Source organism: Ochotona curzoniae, unplaced genomic scaffold, assembly GCF_017591425.1.
Source record: "Ochotona curzoniae isolate NIBS_2020 unplaced genomic scaffold, NIBS_Ocur_1.0 scaffold_4763, whole genome shotgun sequence".
In the NCBI taxonomy this organism is placed as follows: domain Eukaryota; kingdom Metazoa; phylum Chordata; class Mammalia; order Lagomorpha; family Ochotonidae; genus Ochotona; species Ochotona curzoniae.
Genome location: NW_024467123.1, coordinates 9807698 through 9830282, shown reverse-complemented (window position 1 = coordinate 9830282; position 22585 = coordinate 9807698). Strand labels below are relative to the sequence as shown.

The following is a 22585-nucleotide window of genomic DNA, read 5'->3' as shown; positions in this document are numbered from 1 at the left end:
ACCTTTCCACATTGTTACGTTAGAGGCTAAGCATCACCATGCATTTTGGCAGGAGCAAATAACATCCAAACCCAGGCAAGGGAACCTGCTTAAATCGATTTGTTCTACTCTGGGTGCTGTAATTTCAGTGACATATAGTTTCCTTTTCAATTGAGGACGCATGGGAAAGAGAACAAGTGCACAGGGACACCTAGTAAGCAGGAACTGACAAAACAGATACTCTTAAATTATGTTCTCCTCTAGCTTCTGGTTCCTTCTTTAAAAAAATTACTTTTATTGGAAAGTCAGATATGCAGAAAGAAGGAGAGACAGAGAGAAAGATCTTCCATCCATTGATTCACTCCCCAAGCGGCCACAACGGCCAGAGCTGTACTGATCCTAAACCAGGAGCCCGGAATCTCTTCCAGGTCTTTCATGCAGGGGCAGGGTCCCAAGGCTTTGGCCGTCCTTGACTGCTTTCCCAGGCCACAAGCAAGGAGCTGGGTGGGAAGCGGGGTGGTCAGGATACGAACCAGTGTCCATATGAGTTCCTGGACTGTGCAAGGCGAAGACTTCAGCCACTAGGGTACCATGCCAGGCCCACTTCTGGTTCCTTCTAAGAAGCTAGAAAAAACCCTTGCCTCGCTCACATGGCTAACTGGTTTTGTCTGTGTTGGGAGCCCCGGTACTCTATGCACGTTCTCATTACTGCATCTGAACAGAGAAACACATCTCCAATAATTTACACTCAATTGTCCTGTCCTATGCCTTTGTATTCTACGTTTTTACTTGAAAGCTCAATAGCCATCCAGATGCAGCAGCTTTCGGTCTATGGAGGCTGCTCTTGACTCCCCAGATTCGCATGGTCTACAGACAGATATGGAGCCAGTTGGATAATCTCTGCACCATGATCTGGCTTCCAGGCTCCTGGAGAAGTATTGAAGCACCTTCAGCAAAGTGAAAATAAGTTTCCCCATTTGTAAGGTACCATGGCACCTCCTTTGTTATGCAACAAAATGAAACTCCTGCCCCTCTTCATCACCACACTTCACACTCACACGCAGGCAAGCACATCACATAAGCCCATTACAACTCTGGTCAGAACTGTTAGCAACAATTGGCTCCATAAGTTGTTCAGAATTCTTCATTCTTTTCTTTAAAGCAGAAAGCTATATCATCCTCCTATACCATAAAGAGAAAAAGCAGATCTGCCCTAAGCCAGTGCTTTGTGTCTCTTACAAAACTGTATCTGTTCAGCTGCTACATTACCCAGGAAGGGATGGAAAGTTCCAACTGCGGGGAAGCTGAGGAGGATGACCACTTTTCTAGAACTTATTGAGTCAACTGTTTTTTCCAAGGCTTGATTATTTTGCCTGAAGTGTAGTAAATCATCTAGAATGTCAGGCACAACTTTAAAAACACATTAGATAACCAACTTTCTCCAAACCTTATTTGTTCTCTATTAGCAAAGTATTAAACCTTTTAAAATGAGTAACAAAGTTGTAAGTCACTTAGAAATTTTGGCAATCTTGGAGAGACACCAATAGAAAGACAAAGTGCTTCAAAATGAACTTATTAGGGTTGGCACAGCAGTATATCAGACTAATCCTCAGCCTGTAGCACCAGCATCTTATATGCCTGTCAGTTCGTGTCCCAGCTGCTCCACTTTCAATCTAACTCTCAGCACATGGCCTGGGAAAGTCTTAGGCCTCTGCACCCACTGAGAGACGAGAGGAAGCTCCTGGTCAGATCACCCGCAGCAGCAGCAGCAGCAACCATTTGGGGAGTAAACCAGCAGATGGAAGATCTTTTTCTCTCTGTAGAATCTACCTTTCTGGTGGTGTCTGTGTTCACTGAGCCTGACGGAGGCCAATGAGGGAGGCTGGCACTGTGAACTTGAATTAGCTCTGTGGGTGCCTCCGGTATGAGACAAAAAGGATCCTGACTGCCAGCAGGCTCCCCATGCCTCTGCTGCTCAGCTTTCAAGCGAATGCTTGGAAGGTGCTGGGCTCCCCAAGGAGCTAGGAGCTCCAGTAGACTTGCCTTCCACTTTGTCACATCTACTAGTAGCCTTTCCCCCAAGCAGTCCCTTATAATCCTTTTCCCCAGGAGGCCCATAGGGCAATTTGTATAGTCTTCACCATTTATTGTTCTGCAAAAGTGGAAGTGGATTAGCCAGCACTCAGGAGACCCCAGATCTCTGCATCACCTGACAAACTCAACCCCATCCACTCAGACTAGGTAAGACCAGGGAATCTGCATTAAGAATCTCACTGACTCCTTGATCTCAGCCAGTCCTGGGTTCTTGTCGTATTCAATACTCATTTTTGTTCCAAATCTCTTGTAACTTTCCCCATCCCCAAATGTTTGGGGTCTCCCCTTAGGGTTTGTAGTTATTCTCAGAACCTTCTAGACTGGATTTGCTTGCCAAGTGGAATGTTGTTTCACAATGCAGACTTAAGTCATAAATGTGAAAATCAGGCTACTTCCAAAGCCAAGCACAGATCCAAGCACAGATGGGCCTGTGTGCCCTGGGGGCTTCAGCACTTGGCAGTCAATCCTCCATAAAGCTTAGGATTGCCAAGCTGCCCTGCCCTTCTAAAGAACCTACTGGTTGGCCCTCTGGCCTTGTCAAATCCTCGCTCCCTGTTCTCCCCTTCTGACATCCACATGGCATATAAACTAAAGGAAAGCATCCACTATTTTCTTGACAAGAATTAACTTACCAGTTGATTCACAAACAAATGGCTTCTTCAGGGCTACCAGTGGCCAGTTATCCTCTGGCAATGTAAGAACACCTAAAGCTATATCCATGAACGGGGAAGATGGGGTCCCCAACATTCCTGGGGTGCAGCCTACCCCTCCTACTAAGCTGTCTTGCTCCAAGCAAAGAAAAATATGATGATTCCAAGGCCACCCAGGAAGTTCAATTTACAAAAGCATACAGTGAAAACAAAAACAAAACAAAGCAAAAAACAGCATACGGTGCCAGTGCTGTGGTGCTGTGTGTTAAGCCACATTCTGCTGTGTCCACAACCCATGTGGGTGCAGGTTTGAGTCCCAGTTGTCTGACTTCCAGTCTAGTTCTGTGCTAATACACCTGCTAAAGCAGAGAAAATGGCCCAGGTATTTGGGTCCCTACACCCACTTGGGAGACCCAGAAGAAATTTGTGGGTCCTGGCTGCAGACAGCTCCAGTTGTCACAGCTTCTCTTCTCTCTAACTCTGGCTTTCAAATATATAAATCTTTTTAAAAAATAATTAAAATAAAATCTACTTTTCGAATAAATAAATCTTTTTAAAAAGGTGAGCTTATTTCCCCTATACATAAAAACAAAACAGTTCCTGTAGCAAAAAGTGATGACATTGAGCAGAAACACATTCAGTCTTTCTTTCCTGAAGAGATTACTGTGTATTCTTTATTACAGAGCATTGGAACTCAATTAACAATTAAAAGAGAACTTTTTCTTCCGAAAGGATAGAAAAGGGAAAATCAATATTATTAAGAACAACCTAAGTATCCAGCACTGCTAGATTCTTTTACACATTTTATGGCATAATCACTGCTAGAATATGATTACAATATAATATTTCTTTTAAATTAAATCATGTTGCATCAAAAAGAAGAAGAGAACTACAACTGCAAACAGGACAAATCTCTCTTGTCTTTCTTCCACTCTGACCCACTCCCTAACTTTAAAGTTCTGATGCTCCTTGTGGAATTCATATTTCCCAGGGTGATAATGGAAGATATTATTAACTTATACATTACAAACAAAAATGCAAAACTTGATTGGTGAAGATCACAGGAGGTACCCCATGAGAAACAATCATTTACAATCATTTACATATAATTAGCTTTTCAACTTTACAAATGATTTTATAGCCTTTGTTTCATTTTCTAAAACCAGCTTTTTAAAAGATTTATTAATTTATTTATTTCATTGAAAAGTCAGAACCACAGAGAGAAGGGGAGACAGACAGAAAGATCTTCCATTTACTGGTTCACTCCCCATGTGGTCACAACGGCCAGAGCTGAGCTGATCCAAAGCCAGGAGCCAGGAGCCAGGAGCTTCTTCCAGGTCTCCATGTGGGTGCAGGATCCCAAGGCTTTTGGCCATCCTTGACTGCTTTCCCAGGCCACAAGCAGGGAACTGGATGGGAAGTGGAGCAGCCAGGACACAAACTGCCATATGGGAATGATGATGTGTGCAAGGCAAGGATGTTAGTCACTAGGCTACCGTGCCAGGCCTTTTGTTTCATTTAATGATTATTAAAACTCTGTAAAACCATTAGTATGGTCCTACAGGTGGGTAACCTGAGAGTTAAGAAGACTGAATAGCTATGACAGAATTCACAGCTATTATATGATGAATTCAGGTTTCCAAGCCAAAAATCAAACCTCAAGTGTACACTGTACCTGAGTAATGAACTGGTTCTTTCATTGGTGTTAAAGTAGGATCTGAGAACGAGTCTTCATTCTTCCTCATCCACATCTTTCATTAGTCACCAAGTCCTGCCTGCTTCAACCTTTACAGTGTTTCTCAAAATCTCTGTGCTCTTCTCCACTACCTTGCCCTTTCCCATCCCTTACTCTAATTGTAATAGCCTTCTAATTGCTCTTCCCACCTTATTTTGTGACATTCAATGCATCTTCAAAAACCAACAGGTAGACTCCAAATATAAAGAAAAAAAGAAAAAAAAAAGGAAATGGAAAGGCTAGTTGGCAGGTTTTGGTTATTTTTACCTTCATATGCACTTTAAAATATTCTTCAGTATGCAAAAAAATCACAAGTATTACATGTTAACCAATAAAATAATTTGGAAGGAACAAAACCACCAAGGTGCCAAACTTTAACTGTGATCACAGTATCTTACTACTCACATTTTCTGAAGCTATTAAAACTAAACAAACAACTGAAGCAAATTGCAGACATTCACAGTGCTCCATGGTCCTGACTTACCAACCTCACCTCCATTTGCCATCAGCAAGTCTTCCCTGTGATCATTCACTGCCCTTCCACCTGAAATGTCCCTCCTCCATTCCCACTGGCTGAACTGCTACTGTTTAGTACTCTGAGGTTCATTTCAAAGTTCTTTCCCCAGTCTCTCTTCCAGGTGTCCTACTCCACACACACACACACACACATACTCCTCAGGGACCTGCCTCTGTTTTTTGTTTTGTTTTGTTTTTCATAAGATCCTGTGACTATTTTTTTCTTATTCATTTCTCATCAACTTTCATAAAAATCTGTCTTCTGGATTATATCCTCTGATGGGGTATGAGTTTTTTGTGGTCAAGGAAAATATCACATACATCTGGATATCTCCAACACTTGAAACCATATCTTATACAAAAACCACATGTCTGCTGTGTGAATTGATACACTAATTATGAAAAACAGTTGTTGGCTTCAGAATCCTGCGCTGATATGAGAGAACTTGAGAAGACGGTGTTGAAATGATGTGAATGCGGTGAATTAGCAGATGACAAGAACATGAATTACAGAAAACTCTAAAGATGAGTGTTGACCAAAATCCTTAATAAAGATAGTGAGCTATTAACTTGGCACTCAGGGGGGAAGTTATTTAAAAGTACCACAGAGCAGTGCCAACCAAACCATCCAATGCCCCAGCCATGGCTGTATAAAAGCACAATTTGTCCTAGGACACAGAAGATTTCTTTTCAGATCACAAGACAGACATCTGTATCAGGATTCACATTCACATTCCCTTAACAATTACTCATCAGGAATTCTCTCTAATGTCTGAAAAGCATGTATCATTTTTTGATTCTCCTTGGCAACCTCTGGCTACTGTCCAACTTTCCTTTTCTTCATGGAACTCCAAGTATCTTTTTCCTCTTCTGTCTTCCAATGCCTCCTTGTTTTTTTGTCTCTCATCTTATTAATTATGTTAGACCACCATTAACCTTGAAACTCCTGGAAAATTCTGCTGGTTAACATATAAATCTAATTGCAGAAAGTATACAGGTTAATTAAGTCCTTACCTTATGTGCCACATCTTCTGTTCTTGCTGTCGCCTCTGCTCGTTCTTCACTTGGCCAAACCTTTCACCTCCTTCAAGTTCCAGCTCAAATGTCCAATATTCTCCCACTCTAGAAGCAGAATACAATGTTCTCTACTGGTTAATTTGTTTAAAGAGCTAGGGTAGCTTTTATAGCACTTCTGGATTTCATTTGCTTACACAACAGACTCCACTATCAGACTATGAACTCATGAGGACAGTATCAAACATTACCTATCTTGAGCTATTTTACATTAAACAATGCCTAGAATACTGTAGACAATTTCCCTTCTATGGTGTCAAGTTCACTCAAAGTCAAAGTTACCAAGACCTACTCTAATCAAAGTTGGGTGACGAAAGAGGAGAAAAACTGAAGACTGAATAATATGGGTACCAAGCATTCAATTATTTAACAAACATTCATTGAGCTGCTACTGTAAAACTCATTACTTTAGAGCTGAGGACATGGTGAGGGCCCAGCACAATAGTCTAAATCCTTGCCTTGCAACTACCAGGATCTTACATGGGTGCCAGTTCGTGTGCCAGTTGCTCCACTTCCCATCCAGCTCCCTGCTTGTGAGCTGGGAAAGCAGCCCAAAGCCTTGGAACCCTGCACCAATGTAGGAGAACCAGAAGAGGCTCCTGACTCCTGGCTTAGATCAGCTTAATTCTAACCATTGCAGGCCACTTGCGGGGTGAATCAGCAGATGGAAAATCTTTCTCTCCTTCTCTCTGTATATCTGATTTTCCAATTAGTCTAACAGAGTTTTTAAAATAAGTAATTATACAATCACCATGCAAGTTATACACAAATCAAAGAACAGTTAGAGAGCGCCTGACAGCATATGATAGACAAGATTCAAAGTGAAAGAAGAAAAAGTGTTTTCCCGGGGTGAATGATACTCAGGCTTAAAATAGAGGAAACAACAGGCATGGATGAACTAAAAGGCAAAGTTGGGGAGACTGAAGTGTACTTGAAGTATAAGGTAACTTAGAAAACTATAAAAAGTCCTACTATAGTCTTTCAATTGCCCCTCCAAATGCACTTGTCACACTTTTGAAACATATTTTGTACCTGAAAAGCCTCACTTTTTTGTACTTTCCTGTCTCTCACTTCTGACTGGGGCTCATCAATGTAATGCATTTGAAGGTGAACATGGAAATCTGAGTATTTACTCCCCAACTTCTACCCTGCAAGATAGCTCTGATTGGCTTCACTCCTCCACCTATAGCCTTTGCTTTTATTAGGTCGTCCTCTCCATGGAGTTATGCTTTTAGGCTATGTAATGGTTCCCTCCATTTGTTTTTCATACCTAAGCACAGTGACAGCTCCCTGAGTTGTTACCCAAAGAGTACAGAGCTATTCTTGGACAGTTTCCTTATATCCTGTGCACATTCTTGTACTTAGCCATTGTGCCATGTGCTGATTGACCCAAAGGTCATATAAAAGCCAGACCACGCAAAAGATTTTAAATTATAGGAGCTTTAGATTTAGCTCCAAGTGCCATGGGAAGCCAATGAAGTGTTATGTTAGGGTTAGACTTCGTGTTAGGGTTAGGTTTAGGGTTAGGTTTTGGGTTAGCGTTAGAGTTAGGGTTAGACTTAGGATTAGGCTTAGAGTTAGTGTTAGCATGAGATTAGTGTTAGTGTTAGCAAGTGAGATAGGTGATCAAGTTTGCAGTTTTTAAAATTACTGCATTAGCTGCTATATGGGTAACAGGTAGAAAATGATATGAAAGCAGAAACGGGGAGGTCCAGTGAGGAGACAACTATAGTCACAAAGATGACAAATGTCGGGCTATGATGAAATAGTTTTTAATGGCTGCAGAGACTGCGACCCAACAAGCAGCAGTGAAATCCCAGCAACATTCTGAACACATAATACATAACTGCATGGCTCCGCTGACGCAGAGACTGAACCCTCATCCTCATTCCCATTTCCAAGACCACCTGACACAGGTCACTGAACTCCTTTCTTCCCATCGCGCAGCTTAGATGCCCCAAATGAAATTACCTCCTTACCAACTGCCATGTACCTTGCACCTGCTGGTAAGAGTGCTCTTCCTCTCAACCAAGTCCAACCCATTCTCCAAACCCTAGCTCAAGGATAATAACTAGTGCCAGTTTCTTAGTATTTTCCAAACGTTATGTAACTAGCATCGGCTCATATAATGCACCCATCATTCACTCCAGTTTACAGAAGAGGAATCTGAGGCTCACAAAAATCAAGTGTTCCTCATTCCACCTCACATTAGACTTGAACCAGCCCTGGGTAACACCGAACCCTGTGTCTGATTCAGATCCAACACTGCTCCTCAAGTTAATGACTGATAACTTGCTAAGTGACATTCTACTAAGCACTCCCTTTAATTGTTTTATTTGATCCTTTAAATAACCCTAAGGGATAAGAACCAATTTAAATATCATTTATAGAGTATGACACTAAAGTAGAGAAAGTAAAAAACTGGCTCAAACTCAACACCCTCCACAAGGCTTTGGCAAATGCCTCACGCTCTTGAGGATTATTTCTTCTTCCTCTGTATCTCGGGCACTGTAATGCATCTCCAACACCATCACCATCCACTTTGCTTCAGGTCACGGATGCTCAGCCTATACCACTGGTGTTATAATATACTGCAAGGGCAGCCTGGGCCTGATTCACCATCAGTTCCTCTGAGGCACCTGCCCATGGTAACCCCCACAGCCATTCCCTAATAGCAACTGTGGCAGGCAAGCACCTGCATTATACTAAACTATGGGCACTGAAATACCCACAGACTGCCTTGAAGGAAATCAAGCAGTAACAAAAAGTGACAGGCCATCTGACGCTTGTGCAGACACATTGTTGGGCCCTCCAGCCAAAGCAGATCCCTGCTGTCTCTTTCAGCCCCTAGACTCCTGAATCACATTCAGCTGAAACCTAGAGGCTTTGTTCAAACCAACTAAATTTCTATTAATTGTCAGTAGCTGGTCAGATAGTAAAAACGATCAGAATGGTGAACAACTGTGTACTGCTCCATGACACTGAGTGCATTAATAAATTAATTTACTTCAGCTATAGACTCCTGATTTATATAAAAATAATGAATAAGAACTTCCCCATAGGACTATTATCAGGCTTAGGTGAGACATCATGTGAAAAACATCAGGCAGAAAATGGTGGTTAGGTGTAAATACATAAATAAGAGGCTTAGTATCTGGCACATCAGGTTTAGTCACTATCTGCAATATCACCATCCTTTTTATTATTATTATTATTATTATTATTATTATTATTATTATATTTTGACAATCTTTACATAGTTAATTAGGGTAAAAAGGTTCAAGGGCTATAGGAAAGTGGGTAAGATTATTATTTCCATGTTGTTTCCTTCATGTTTAAAAGGGGGTATTAAGGAAGATGGCCCACCCAATTTCCCACCTTCCCCAGGTCCTGGATGTTGGGTATGCTCTGAGGTTCTTGCTCAAGTGGTTTTGATATTTCAACAATTATGAATCACTGCCAATCTTGCCACTCCAAGCACTATGAGGTCGCTGAAGAATCCACTGGTTGACATAGTCCATCACAGAGTACCCATTTGCCTGATATTTCGCTGCCAAGATATAGCTGAGATGGTTGGTTGACCTGTTCTGTCTTCTGTCTTTTCTTGGTTAGGGTTCTGAGTCCAGCATTTCGATTGGGGAGACTTCTAAAGAAACTTTGTCTGAGGTGTGGTCAAACCAGATTCTTGTATGTGCTAGCAAGTACAGGGCCCAGCACAGTTCATCGCCCCGATCAGCTGGTGGTTGCAATCGCTGGGTTAGTTCTGTTTTCAGCCCCGACTTCCACTGGAACCAACGGGTGTTGCAGTCCAGCCTGGTTCTGCCCAACACATACTCGGTTCTCGCATAAACCAGTGGGAGCTGCAGCCTAATTGGAGCGACCCGCAATAACCCCCACCAGACCTGCCCCCTATCCTGGTTTGCCAGTATGTGTAGCAGTAGTCCAGTCTGTCCCACACCCCATTCCACCCCAGCCCCTGTCCTAGTTTTCGTGCCCTCCCGTGGAAGTGGTAACCCAAGAGGGAGGAGCCCACTATTTCCCTCCCAAGTCTCTCCCACTCCCAGGTTATGCACTCTACAGATAGTTCTGTGGTTTGACTTGACAGAACTAGCCCCCAGTGCCAGCTTCTGCCAGCTGATGTGTGGCTAAGCCCAAACAACTCTCACCCACTCTAATTTTGTTTGTACCAGTAGGAATAATCAGCCCAGCCTAGCTTTTCCCTGATTTAGTCCACATGAGGCGTACAGGTGTTGTAGCCCTGCTTGGTCTGGTCTGCCCCCATCCCAGCCTACGTTCTCCAGTGGGAGAAGCTGTCCTGCAAAGGAACCACCCCTTATTTCCCTGCCGGCTCTGCCCCCTTCCTTCCTGGTTCTCACACTTGCTGGTTGGGCGCTGTGGTCACATCTGGTACAAGCAACCTCACCTTGGCATTCCATATTGTGCACTAGTTTTTGTTGCGACCGAACCTGGCTCAACCCACACTATTTTGGTGCTTGGATTTGCCAGTGGATGACGTGGACAGATTCAGCCTGGTCTTCCCCCAACCCCTGCCAAATGCATGCCATTGGGTAACTTTCCATGGCCTGTTCTGGGCTGTTTCCTATCATGTTTCTTGCGCTTACCTGCCGGGTCTGTGTCCTGCCAGAGGAGTTGGCCAGGCTCCTCCAATACCAGGTTTCATGCATACCAGTGGGTCCATGAGCCAGCCCTACTCAGTTCACCTCCTGTCCTAGCAGGAATAGTGGCTTTTCCTGACTGGCCTTCAACCCAAACTGGTCCTTGCTGTTGAATGTTTCAGCCCAGCCATAGCTTGTCCATAGCCACATATGGCTCACACATGGCTCAGCAGGGGTTCGAGACCTTGCCTAGTCCATCGCACATCTATCCTGGTCCTCCAGGACACCAGAGGGTGTTGGAGTCTGACCCGGCTCGGTGCATCCAATCCCAGTCCAAACTTGTGCCAAGGGAGATTATAACCATTTCCCGATCAGAACGCAGCCCCCATTCCAGGCCACACGCCCCTTGCTGGGAACCTCAGCCCAGCTAGGGTTGTCCCCTTAGCTCCCCAACCGGGCCTGTTCCCAGCCATAGATTACATGCATGCCAGTGGTTGCTCTGACTCAGCTTGGCACAGCCCCTCACCTGTCCCGACCTCTGCCTTAGACACTGTGGCTTAGCTTTCCTGGCTCAATATCATCATCCTATATTTGAGGTTCCATTCAAGACGCTCTTTCCTCACAGCTGATCCTGTTCCTGGCCAACAGCACCTGGGAAAGCAGCAGATGGTGCAAGTTCTTGGGTCCCTTGCACCCATATGACAGACCAGGATGGAGTCCAGGCCCTCCACGTCAACTTACCCCAGTTCCGGCTATTATGGTTAATAGGTGGAGTGAAACAGCTGAAAGATGATCTCTCTCTCTCTGCCTCCTTTTTCTCCCTCCCTACCTACCCCTTCTGTCATTTTCCCTTCAATATATTTTCTTTAAAGATTTATTTATTTTCATTAGAAATGCAGATTTAAAGAGAGAGGAGATAAAAAGCTTCCATCTGCTAGTTCATTCCCCAAATGGCCACAACTGGAGATGAGCTGATCTGGAGCCAGGAGCTTCTTCTGGGTCTCTGACATGGGGACAGGGTCCCAAGGCTTTGGGCCATCTTCCTCTGCTTTCCCAGACACAAGCAGGGAGGTGGATCAGAAGTGAAGCAGCTAGGACACGAACCAGCACCCATGTAAGAAGCCAGCACTTAAAGGTGGAAGATTAGCCAGCTGAATGATTATGCAAGCACCACCTTCAAAATATTTTTAAAAAAATTTTTAGTGCCTGGCGTGATAGCCTAGTGACTAAAGTCCTCACCTTGCACACGCTGGGATCCCATATGGGTGCCGGTTCTAATTCTGGCAGCCGCACTTCCCATCTAGCTCTCTGCTTGTGGCCTGGGAAAGCAGTCCAAGACAGCCTAAAGCCTTGGGATCCTGCACCCACATGGGAGATCCAGAAGAGCTCCTGGCTCCTGGTTTCGGATTGGCTCAGCTTCAGCCATTGCAGTCACTTGGGAAGTGAATCAATGGATGGAAGATCTTCCTCTCTGTCTCTCCCCCTCTCTATATATCTGACTCTCCAATAATAAATAAATAAATCTGTTTAAGAATTTTTAAAGGGTTTCTGCCTTAGTGGAGCCGAAGCTGCCAACGGCTTCCTTCCACCTTTGCAGAGCTGGAGCTGCCGGCAGCCTCATTCTCTTCCATGAACTTTGGGATCTGGGATTCATGTTTGGGATTATCCAAGCAGGCCTGAGATCACACATATGTTTCATTCCCAAGGGCAGGTTGCGAGAGGGGAGGGAAAGGCCCCAGGCTACCGTGGTGTGCCCATGGCCATATGTGGAGTCTCACACATGTACTTGCGTCCCAGGCTAGTAGAAAGCTAAGGTTCCAGACTGCATGAGCGACAGGGAAGGTTTAGGAACCCGTCTAAGATCTTGGGACACTGGTGGGCAGACTGGACTCCAGGCCAGCATCCCACAACACCAGAAGAATGGGCTTGGGAAGACCAGGCTAGGGAACCCATTTGCTCCCGAGAATAGGGACTAGGAATTGCTCTTGGAAGGAGATACAGTGATGTGAGGAAGGGAGGAATGCTGAGGAAGTATATTTCAGGTGAGGACTGACTTTAGGAGATTTTCACTGATGAGGCCACTGTATTTGCAGGCAAGTAAGGGGACTAAGACAGTGGCTTGGAGGGGGAAGCCAGAGAACCTATCTGGATCAGACTGATGTATCAGGCCAAGTGGGAGACCTGAGTTGGGCAAGTTAGCATTGACCACCACTGACCACCACCCACCAATGAACACAGAAACTATGGCTGGGAGCCTACTTGGAAAGGTTAGATCATAGTACCCACCAAAGAAAGTAGCAACAGGAGACAGGTCACATTAGGTTGGGCCATGATGCTAACCAACATGCAAGAGAGCCAGGTATGGGGGAAGATTCTGTGGAACTGCAATTTCTGCTGGTTTGCTTAAGAGCTGGGGTCAGTGATGGGCTACCTAGGCATGACCATGGAACCCTCCAACACTCATGGGAACTAGGGTTGGGAACAGACTGGGTTGGTCCGGGCTGCAGTATCTACAATCTCATGCTAGAATACAGGATGGGGGTGGTTTGGGCCACAACACCTACCAGCTCAGATAAAAGGAGCAGACTATGCTGGGTAAAGGCATAACACCTTAAAGCACATGTGAAATCTGGGTCTTGGAGTGGGCCTGGTGGGGGAATTTGAAGAACTCCCTTGGTGGGACGTAGCTCTTGCTGGTAAGCATATGATTCAGGCCTGGAAATCAATCAGGCAGGGCAGGGTAGCTCCACCCACTGGCAAGTGTGTGGATTGCTTCTGGAGGGGTCAAACCAGACAGGGCCAGACCAACTTTAGCCCACCGGCAGGTTCAGAAGCCAGGATGGAATGTAGGCCATACTGGGATAGCCTATCACATATGCCAATTTGCATGAGCCACAGTCAGGAGCAGACCAGGCAGGAATATGCTGCAGTACCAGCCAGCAAAAGACAGGAATGGGGCAGGCTAGGGTAGGCCAGGACAGGCTAGGCTGCAGCATCCAATGGCAAAGGTCAAAATGGGGGATGGGATATTCAAAGCTGAGTGAGGGCAACCACTGGCATGCATAAGATCCGGGGCTGGGAACAGGCCTGGTTGGGGTGCTAAGGGATGCCCTGGCTGTGCTGTAGTTCTCACTGATGACCACAAGAGCTGGAATGATGGTGGCAATCTGGGCTGGACATGGCTGCAGTATTCCACAGCATGAGTGTGGACTGGGTCTGGGGTATGCCAGACTGGGCTAGACTTCAGCACCCACTTGTGCACAATAGAGCCAGGGGAGGTGTAGGATGGATGAACTAGGTCTTGCCACCTGCTGAATCAAGTGAGAACTAGGTCTGAGTATGAACCAGATATGGCTGGGCTGTAACACCTAACAGTAAGAACTGGAAATGGTGTGGGCTGGTTGGGCAAGGACAGGAGGTGGACTAAGTCAGTCTGGATCAAGGACTCACTGGCATGCGCAAGATATGCTATCAGGAGGTGACCTGATAGAGGAGCTTGGGGAACTTTTCTGTCAGGACACAGTCCCTGCAGGTAAGTTTAAGAATTAAGGCTGGGAGCAGTCCAGACCAGACCAGGCATTATGTGTTGGTCAGGTTTCAGGGCAGGCCAGGCTAGGCCAGTTCATAACACCCACTGGCAGATCTGAAAACCAGGACGTGGTGCAGGACAAGCCAGGTCAGGCCACAACACCAGCCAGTCCAAATTAGACTGGGACTGGGGGCTGGCTAAGGCTGGGTTAGGCCTTGTGACTGCATCTTCCAAAGAGAAGAAGGCTGTGCTCTTACAGAACAGAAGGCAAAACAGCCTATCTACCAAACATGAAGCGGATTTTATAAGGACCTTAAACCTATTCACAAAGTGGCCCCATGACGTAATCGCCTCTTAAAAGCCTTGCTGCTTAGTCCTACCCATGTTGAACACTAAGTTTCATACCAGAAATTTGAAGGGAACACATTCAAACCAAAGCACTTCCTAAGTCGCTAGAGGGAAGAGGCAATCACAAAGATAACTGAGAAATAAAAACAGCTGCCTTATTTGTTCTAAGAGGAACATAAGCAGGCAACTCTATTCAAGCCTACAGTTAGCCATGCAGCTTGCTGGGCATTTTTTATATTATTGGATTTTGTACTTCATTTTTGTTTGAAACACAGACCAACGGGGAGCTTCCATTCTTCATTGCTCATTTCCTAAATGCCCACAACTGCCAAGATTGAGCCCACAGCAATCCAGGAGCTCAATCCAGTTCTCTCACATGGATGGCAATGACCCAACCACTGATCTATCACTTGATTCTCCCCAGGTATACATTAGCATGATGTTGGAAAAGGAAATGGAGCTCAAACTTGAACCCAAACACTTCAATATGGGATGCAGGTGGACCAAGTGACATCTTAACCTCTGTGTCAAACATGTGATCCTGGTCACTTAGTTTCAATTCCTCTCCCATTTACAGGGATCAGTTTTTTTTTTTTTAATAAAAGCCAAAATACAGAGACCCTAAGAAGGTCAGTGGTTGCTGGGACTGGGGAAGCACGCATGAATAGCCAGAGTAACTGGAGCAGAGGAGTTTTTAGGGCAGTGAATTGCCTTACCATTTGGCAAGATCCAAACAACTGTGCAATAGTTCACTCCCTTTGGCCTTGATCTGACACAGCCCTGGTGTTGCAGGTATTTGCGGAATGAGCCACACCCACACCTGTACAACCCAAGAAGTGAATCCCAACATAAACTTTAGATTCGTCAGTTCTAGTAAATGCATCATACCCCCATACAAGGTGTTAATAAAGAAAACTGAGCAGGGTATACATGAGAACACTGTACTTTTCTGCATTATGTTCCTAAACTTGCTCTGAGAAAAAAAAATATTTTAAAAAGAAAAACTAGGGCCCGGCGCGGTGGCGCAAGTGGTTAAGGTCCTCGCCTTGCACGCCCGGTATCCCATATGGGCGCCGGTTCTATCCCGGCAGCCCCGCTTCCCTTCCAGCTCCCTGCCTGTGGCCCGGCCACCCACGTGGGAGACCCAGAAGAGGCTTCTGGCTTCGGATCGGCATAGTATCGGCCCGTTGCGCTCACTTGGGGAGTGAATCATCGGAAGGAAGATCTTCCTCTCTGTCTCTCCTCTCTGTATATCCGCCTCTCCAATAAAAAAAATAATAATAAAAAAAAAAGAAAAACTAAGTTCTGATAGCTTAGCTGGACACTTTCTAAATTACATTAATGCTCTCTCCCTCTCCATATAAAATTGGGGGGGGGTGGTAGTAGAGGTAGGAGTGAGAAGGGGATGGCTCAATGGCTCCATTGGTTAATCCTCACTGCTGTAAGAGCCTGGTTCATATCCTGGCTGTTCCACTTCCTATCCTGTCCCGGTTTATGGCATGGCAAAGCAGTGGAGGACGGCCCAAAGCCTTGGGACCCTGCACCCATGTGGGAGACCCAAGGAAGCTCATGGCTCCTGGCTTTAGATTGGCTCAGCTCCAGCCAATACGGTCAGTTGGGGCGTGAACTAGCAGAGGTAAGATCTTTCTGTCTCTTTGCTCTATAAATCTGCCTTTCCAGCTAAAATAAGCCATTTTTTTTTTATTTTAAAAAAAGAATAAAAGATCTAGTGGTAAGAATCCTTCCAGTGACCTCCTACCCAAAAGACCACCCAAAACATGCACCAAAATGAAAAATACACATCTGAAAAACACTGAGACATTTGGAAGAAACTAATTGCCATATTTCACATGTGTACCTATCTCCAGCAGTGTTTTCCAGTCTTAGCCAATCAGGAGCTCCCCTTTTTCTCAACCCCAGAGTTCAGGAAAGTACATGGAAGGATACAGGTAAGACCCAAACACTTGGATTTTTCTAAACATAAAAGGACTCGGGAAAACCTTTCTAACTGGGTACATCTTCTTCCTTTTCACTTAGGTTTTACAGCAGAGTTGTCCATCTTGGACAGAGGCTACATTGTGAGAATCAAGTGACAATCAACTCACACCCAAGAGCTGTGTCAACTTGAACAAGCTATTCATTCTATCTGAGTCTGAATTTTCTCATCTGCAGACACACTAAGCTTGGGAATCTCATATGCATGTTGGAGTCCGTTGGTTCAAACCTTGGCTCCACTTCTAATCCAGCTTCTAGCTTGTGGCACCTTGAGACGCAGCAGGTAATAGTATAAGTACTTTGGTCCTTGTCATTCATACAAGAGACTTGAATGAATTTCTGGATTCTGGCTTTGGTCTGGCACAGCCCTGGTTATTGCAGGTATTTGGGGAATGAATCAGCAGGTGGAAAAATTTATCATTCTCTTGCTTTTCAAATAAATAATAATTTTTTTAAAAAAATCTCTAATGTAGTTTAGAAACCACCTTTAAAGAATTTCTCTTTATTGTCTGAGTGAAAATGTTAGGTGAAAAACATTTTTACTTATTTTGTTCTCAACATTCAGAATAAAAATGCCAAATATTATTCTTCTCAGAGTAGAGATTTGAAAACTTCAAGGCCATGTACCCACCAGTGCTGACCAGGGGACTATGCCCACCAGGCACTCGTTCCTTCTCATCAGAAGGTAACTAGGGCTCATTGCCTAGGAAAACACACTAGAAATACAGGGCACTCAAACATGCCACTAACATAGGTCATTTTTTTTGCCTGCCAGGAGAGAAACCAGGAAAATAATTATCCTAGAAATAACTCAGTACGTGGGCATCCTATGCTCAAATCCCACCAGGGACCCACACCTCCAAGGTATTTGTTAATAGTGTGTTGGTTGGTAGCTAATAATGCACACTAACAATTGGGAGGACTTTGGGGAAAATTGTCCTCCTAACTATTGTACAGATTTGGAATGTTTTACTGAAAATAAACTCCTTCTTATTTACACATCTCACCTTTAAGCTCCAAGGTGTCACTTCCCCCTACTGCTGTGTGGAAAGTGGCAAGGACTTCACACTGATGGCAGAGAAGCACAGAGTAGCTGCCTCCACACCTCTGTGCTATGACTGCCACCTAACCGATGCTAGGCAGGAGATAAATGGAGATGCTGGAATGTGGCCAAGATTCGGCGAGATGCAGAGCAAGCCTTTCACATCAGGGCACTGGTGCCAGCATCTGAGTTCTGACCACAGGATAGCAGCCAAGGTCACCATGAAGCTCGGTGTGACCTTAAGAACAGGACATTCTGTCTGCATCCTGGCTCCATTCACTTGGCGTCCATGTCACTTCATGTCACCCTCCCCCTCTACCAGGCCCTTGCTGGGGAAACAGCGGGCAGGTATCAGGTGACACATGAATGCTGGGTATGCAGGTGGTAACTGCACATCGCCCACAGATTTCACAGTGACAGTCCCAGTTATATTAGGAAAGGAGATTAGCACAGCCCCTCTGTGGGTACTGCAAGTACTGGCACATGGGCTCTTTGCATTGTGCCAGGAATCCTACTAGCAGTGTAGAACTTGTGCTGTGCCAAGGGAAAACTGTCACTTTCAATCTGAAAGGAGAGCAGAAACTGGAACTTAAAATAAAAGGAAAAATCACACCCTTGTGGTCAACCAAATGGTTGATCGACTGAATCCAACAACATGTGTGTCTGTCTTTAGAGAGTCGGTGGGAAGTAAGGAGTAGGTCACCTTCAGCCCCAGAACTGTCACTGTAGAAACCCCAACATGGACATTGTCCCAAAGTTGAGCATGTGCTACTAGAGGCCATAGGGACCCATCCCTTAGGCAGAAGCTTTATATGCAGCAACTATCACTCCCAGAAGCAATACCACACACCTCATTTTCCAAGAGGATGTGAGTATATCATCTGCCTTATATGCCAGTTCACAAAAGATCTTACATATAGAATTTAGAAATTACCTACCAAAGAAACCATATGCACCTATATGCATGAAATTTTTTTACACCAAAATAAACATATCTCATTATTTCATTTTCCATGAGCTTTTTGAAATATCTTTGTATAAGTCAAAAAGATAGCCACCAAAGAGTGAAAGAAAATGGCATTCAAGATGTCTTAAACTAACACTCTTGGCAGATGACACTGCTGGGAGACACTAAAATAGCAACAACAATAACAGTAATAAATCCTTGAGTACCGTCCGAAGAGCCAAGGTACTTCTCAAAGATTTATATTTAATCTTTATCAAAAAAAAAAAAGCTGATAAGAAATCTATCAGGCCAACTTTAAGATTACAATAGGAACAGAAAGACCAAAAAAAATGTATTCAAAATAACATGACGATTTAGGGTTGGGCCAGAATTTGAACTCAAGATTTTATGGGATGCCAGGTCCCCATACTCAACTATGATGGACTGAAGTAACTATTTTAAAAAAAAAATCCTTGGGCCCAGCGGCTGAAGTCCTCATCTTGCATGCACTAGGATCCCATATGGGTGCCGGTTCATATCCTGGCAGCGCTACTTCCCATCTAGCTCCCTGCTGTGGCCTGGGAAAGCAGTAGAGAAGCCCAACGCCTTGGAACCATGAATCCGTATGGGAGACCCAGAAGAAGCTTCTGGATCCTGGCTTCAGATTGGCTCAGTAATGGCCATTATGGCCACTTAGGAGGTGAATCAGAAGACAGAAGATTTTTTTTCTCTCTGTATCTCCTTCTCTATATAAAAATATCTTTTAAATAAAAACAAGTAAATCTTTAAGATTAAAAAAAAAAAACAACTTTGAGGGGCCAGCCTTGTGATGTAGCAGGTCAAGCCACCTCCTGTGGCAAAGGACACTGGCATCTCACATAGCTGCCAGGTTATGTCCTAGCTGCTTCATTTCTGATCCAGCTCCCAACTAATGTGGCTGGGAAAATAGCACAAGATGGCTCAAATACTCGAGCCCTTGCACCCAAGTAGGAGATGCAAATGCAGCTATGGCTCCTGGATTTGGCTTGGCCCAGTCCTAGCCTTGTAGCCATTTTCAGCAGTGAATCAGTGAATGGAAAATTCTCTCTCTCTGTTTGCCTCTCTCAATATCTATCAATCTATCTCCCTGCAATTCTGCCTTCCAAACAAAATTAATCTTTTTACAAATAAGCTCTGGATAACAGTACTGTCAGATCATAATTTTGCAATATTCACTCTTAGCATAGTCATGACTGGTATTTCACCATTTTGTTAATATCCCAGGAGCCTATAAAAGCTCTAGGGAGGCTAGCAACAGCTAGCTTCATGAAGACTGTTGCTGCTAGACAAAAGTAATACAAATTGGAGTCAAGGAATCCAGAGACCCTATTTTTATTTCTTGCAGTTTCTTTTTACTTCATAATGTCAAGCCCTCCTCAAAAACCTCTCAAAGATCAAGTGACAGCCTCTGTTGTAATAACTGCCTATGCCAAGCCCCCTCCACCAACCCCCACCCAAAGGGCTCTTGGCCTATCCCAGCCTATCCAATGCAGTAGCAGGATAGGGGTGGGGGGGATATAGTGTCACAGATTCCAGCTGAGGTGTTAGGAAACATTGCCCAATGAGAGCTCCAATTGACCTATAAAACAGAAAGATGGCTCTTCAAAGCTGGCAGTGCAATTGGAAAGTCCTTAGAAATAGAATTGCAAGGATGCAAGAGGAGAACACCATGTACACCCAGTGGTTCACATAAGGAAAGCAGGACTTATTCACTCAGAACATACCTGCCCATCTTCCCTGGGAATGGAGACAGATCAAACTCATCAAGGTTCAGAGTGGCAGCTACAAACCCACCAGAGCACTCCTGTACAGTGTGGAGTGGCATTGATCATGGCATGGATGACAGCTGTGAGTGCCCAGAGCGGGGAGCTTTCATTCAGTAGAGGGAATTGTGCAAGGTTTCATTACAGGAGCTGACATTTGCAGCCAGCGTTTAAGGAGGAACAGGTGGTGACTTAGTCAAACCAAGTAAGCTGGATTGGGACAAAGGGAGGCTGCAGGAACACAGGAGTAAAAGCAAGGGCCCAAATGCCATTCAACCTGTAATCATCCTTTTGCCTTGAAGCAACGTGCCTATTAATTAATTGATTTAATGAATACCTACAGAGCACCTCCCCTGTGACTCATATGCCTGAAAATTGGAGAGAACTACCCAGAATTCTTCATGTTCTAGAAAGATAAAGAGCTAGGTATTCATCAACTTACTCCTCTAAAGCATGTTTATCTTCAGAAACTAAAGTCAAGAGAGGTCCTAGGACAAATGAACACACGTACTTGTATAAACACACACATATACACACAGCACCTACCCTTCCTTGGGGATGGGAACTGGGAACGCATTTAAAGAGTTGCCATCTCTAGGCTGGCTCTGACTTTTGGATACATCTGTTGAGCTGGCAGCCTTGGGGGACTGTTAGCAATGATCGCATTCCCAGCAGGCCTTGGGACATGCTTGTCCCCGTCAGAGCGACTACGATCAGAGACAAACACCAACATGTACGGGCACAGAAAAACCGTTACGCTATTTTGGGAACATTAATATCAATCTGACTCTTGATTTTCTTTTCCATTGCCCTCAAATTTTTAGAGGGGAAAACTCGGTTTGTACTTGAGAATTCTGTCTGCATCCTGGGAATAAAAGAATTCCACTTCTCAAATTGGTCTTTTTAAAAAATATTTTTAAAAGATTTATTTTTTAAAATTTTTATTGGAAAATCAGATGGACAGAGAGGAAGGTACTCTGTCCACTGATTCACTCCACAAGTGGCCACAATGGCCAGAGCTGTGCCGATCTGAACACAGGAGCCCAGAGCCTCCTCCAGGTCTCCCATGTGGGTACAGGGTCCCAAAACCCCTGGGCCATGCTCAACTGCTTTCCCAAGCAGAGAGCTGAATGGGAAGCGGAGCCACCAGGATTAGAACCGGTGCCCATATGAGATCCTGGCGCATGCAAGGTAAGGGCCCCAGCCACTAGGCTACCACACCAGGCCCCTTTCTTACATTTTTAAATGTGCATATTGTTAGAATACTCATCTCCACTTTGCACCTGAGTAGTTCTTAATGAACATGCAGATTTCAATGCAGATGTCACATCCTCCAAGAAGTCTTTTTGGCACCATCATCATATTTCAGTTCCAATTAGTGTGTTCCAATCACTCTCTTGCCCTCTCCTATAATATGAAGCCTTTATCACAGCACATTGTGTCTGCTGTTTTATTCCTCTGACTCTTAGTATCAAATTATAATTTAGTGGCAGGAAAAATTTTACCTCTTGGACCCAGCACCGTGGTGTAGTAGGATAAGCCTCCACCTAAATATATTCCCATATGGACACAAGTTCAAGTCCTGGCTGCTCCACTTCTGATCCAGCTTCCTGCTTATAGTCTAGGAAAGCAGTGGAGAATCAGCAAAGTGTTTGGACCCTGCACCTTCATGACACACTGGGAAGAAGCTCCAAACAAATGACTTCAGACCATCCCAGCTCCAGGCATTGTGGCAAGTTGGGGAGTGAGCCAGCAGATCAAAGATCTCTCTCTCTGTTTCACCTTCTCTCTGGAACTCTACTTTTCAAATAAAAATAAAATCTTTATAAAGGATTTCATCTCCTGTATTCATTGTTAACAAATATTTGCTGACAATCAGGCAGCCAGTAAATATTTGATAAATCAATTAACTTACTGTATCAATACTTATACTTTGAATTACTACATGTTGGGCCTGGCGCAGTGGCCTAGTGGCTAAAATCCTCGCCTTGCACGCGCTGGGATCCCATATGGGCGCCAGTTCTTATCCTGGCAGCCCCGCTTTCCATCCAGTTCCCCGCTTGTGGCCTGGGAAAGCAGTCAAGGATGGCCCAAAACCTTGGGACCCTGCACTCACATGGGAGACCTGGAAGAGCTCCTGGCTCCTGCCTTTGGAACGACTCAGCACCGGCCATTGTGGCGGTCACGTAGGGAGTGAATCATCAGATGGAAGATCTTCCTCTCTGTCTCTCCTCCTCTATATATATATATATATATCTG

The 22585-nt window shown here is 44.6% G+C and overlaps 1 long non-coding RNA gene across 1 annotated transcript in view; it reads right to left on the bottom strand.

The window, feature by feature from the left end:
• Nucleotides 1-5981: 5981 nt before the first annotated feature.
• The window catches only part of LOC121149769, a 66500-nt gene continuing 49896 nt past the window's right edge, over nucleotides 5982-22585 (bottom strand). Inside the window, exon 3 of the long non-coding RNA XR_005882853.1 lies at nucleotides 5982-6096. This is a non-coding gene — a long non-coding RNA (uncharacterized LOC121149769). The remainder of the gene's footprint in view (nucleotides 6097-22585) is intronic.